General features: G+C 42.8%; 1 pseudogene; it reads left to right on the plus strand.

Moving 5' to 3' along the window:
- Positions 1-2,838, plus strand: part of LOC105503072 — a 29,908-nt pseudogene that overhangs the window by 17,096 nt on the left and 9,974 nt on the right.

The following is a 2,838-nucleotide window of genomic DNA, read 5'->3' on the forward strand; positions in this document are numbered from 1 at the left end:
TGGATCTCCTGACCTTGTGATCTGCCCGCCTCGGCCTCCCAAAGTGCTGGGATTACAGGCGTGAACCACAGTGCCCAGCCTATTTATTTATGTTTTTTGAGACAGTCTCACTCTGTGGTCCAGACTGGAGTGCAGTGGTGTGATCTTTGCTCACTACAACCGTCCCCTCCCAGGTTCAAGTGATTCTCCTGCTTCAGCCTCCAGAGTAGCTGGGACTACAGGTGCCCACTACCATGCCCGGATAATTTTTGTACTTTTAGTAGAAGCGCTTTCTACCTCCTGTTATGGAGAAGATAGAGACTGGTCTCAGTCTGGTCCAGTCTGGTCTCAAACTTCCGACCTCAAGTGATCTGCCCGCCTCGGCCTCCCAAAGTGCTGGGATTACAGGTGTGAGCCACTGCACCCAACCCCGTTTTCTCTTTAAATAGAGGTACTGTTCCACTTCCTTTCCTGGTTCTGGGACTCTAATTCCTCACAAGTTAGACCTGTCTGATATGTTCCATGTCTCTTGTTAACTTTCCTATATTTCACATCTTTTTCTCTCTCTCTAACCTTCAATTTCAGTGTTTTCTACTAACCTAACTTCCACTTCTCTAATCCTCTCTTCTGTTTTGTCTAATTTGCTGTTAAATCCACCTATTGGATTTTTAATTTCTGTTATTTTTCTCAATTCTATACATCTTTTTAATCCTTAAAAAATAAAGTCCAGGTATTTGGTGAAATTCTCTATATTTTCTTGTTATTTTATTTTATTTTATATTTTTGAGACAGAGTTTCACTCTTGTAGCCCAGGATAGAGTACAATGGTACGATCTCAGCTCATGCAACCTCTGCCTCCTGGGCTCAAGCAATTCTCCCACCTCAGCCTCCCAAGTAACTGGGACTACAGGTGTGCTCCACCACACCCAGTCAATTTTTGTAGTTTGGGTAGAGATGGGGTTTTACCATGTTGGCCAGGGTGGTGTTGAACTCCTGACTTCCAGTGATCTGCCTGCCTCAGCCTCCCAAAGTGCTGGGATTACAGGTGTGAGCCACTGCACCGGACCAATATTGACTTTTTAAGCTATGTAATCGGTTGATGCTCACTGTAAGCCTCTGCCCTCATTCTGCAGGTGGTGAAGGTGTTTATTGTCTTGACACCACAGTTTCTGTCCCATGACAAGGACCACCTGACCAAGGAGCTGCAGCAGCATGTAAAGTCGGTGACAGTCTCATGCAAGTCCCCAAGGAAGGTGAGTGAGGGCAGATGGAAGGGGTCTGGTGCCCCTCAACAGCTCCCAATGCTCCTGCCCCATGTCTCATAGGGTGGCCGTGCAGGAGGAAGCTCAGGCAGTCACAGTACTGGCTTTTTCTGCTGTAGAAGAAGAAGTTTGGCTTAGGATGGGATGGCATAGTTGATTTATTTGGATGGAAATCGCTATCTTGTGTCAGAAACCCAAAAGGAATCATTGCTGGCATATTAACCTAAAGGCAAAAATCAGTCAAGTGCCCAAGGATATTTTTAAAAAGGTTATTTATAATCCTGTAAAAATTAAAAAAGAAATCCAAATCAGCAGCTTCCAAACTTTTTCTAACACGATTCATAGGAAGAAATATGTTCTGTTTTGCAACTCGAAATATATATACATACATATAACAAACAAAAATTAATAGAATGATATTTATCTTTATAAATGCAATGCATTCTGATATGTTTATTTTAATTCAATGCCTTGTGCAACCTACAAAAAGTCAAACAACAGAGAAATAAATAAAGTTTTCATAAAACTGAATATAATCCTGCAATTTAAAATAATGATTCAGAATTTTTTATATTTAACATACATCTCAACACATATTAAGAGAAAAAAATCATACTTTGAAAAAGTATACGTGGCATTATCTGTTTGAAAATAAAGTGCAAAGAGATAGATATGCCAAAAAGTGAACACTTACTTCTTTGTAATACTTTGCTACATTGTCTGAGTACTGACAGTCAATACACATTATGAAGCTACATAGCTAACACTGATTGAGTACTCACTGTGTGTGCCAGGCCCTGGGCTCAATGCTTTACATGCATTTTTATTTCATTAAATCCTCTCCTCAACCTGAGATAGCATAGCAGACCATTTTACAAAAACAAAACTGAGGCTCAGAGACTCGAAGTCAAATGCCCGAGGTTGCAATCAATAAGAGGAAGAGCTGAAACTGAAACCTACATGTGTCTGACAATCAGTCATATTTAGAGGGTAGGCTAGTCTGCTTCACAGACCATGAAATAGATGGTGCATGCCTGCTACGATGGGCTAGATATCACTGTAAGTAACAAACAGCCCCAGATGATGGAAATTTACAACACTGAAGGTTCTTATCCTGCTCGTGGTGCACATCCACCATGGCTTTGCTGGGCCTTGTGCTTCACATTCCCTCATCCACCAACAGGATAAAGGAACAGCCTCCATGCGGAACCTGTTAGCTGCTCTAAGAGATGGAGGAGAGGGTGGCCAGTGTCAATGGTTCCCAACTCTTCTGTCTTGAGGTGACACGCTTCACCTCTCACAGCTCCTGAGTCACATCACATGGCTACATCCACTTCAGGGGGCCAAGGGGAGAACCTGACACACTCGGTGGCTTCCATTAAGGCCACCATATGGTGTCAGCCTGTGTGGGAGACTGTAGGGGGCAGAGGAGGAGGGTAGGGAATTCATAGGAAATGACAACAGGACTGTCACTGTGGATTTCCCTTATACTTAACCAGGTGGAGTTTATCCTGGAGCTGCTGAAAACCATCACTGGAAAGATTAAACAAGGTGAACTTCGGAAAAGGAGCTTGTCAGATGTAATCAGCAGTGAACT

The sequence above is a fragment of the Colobus angolensis genome, unplaced genomic scaffold (genome assembly GCF_000951035.1).
Source record: "Colobus angolensis palliatus isolate OR3802 unplaced genomic scaffold, Cang.pa_1.0 Scaffold12, whole genome shotgun sequence".
In the NCBI taxonomy this organism is placed as follows: Eukaryota; Metazoa; Chordata; class Mammalia; order Primates; family Cercopithecidae; genus Colobus; species Colobus angolensis.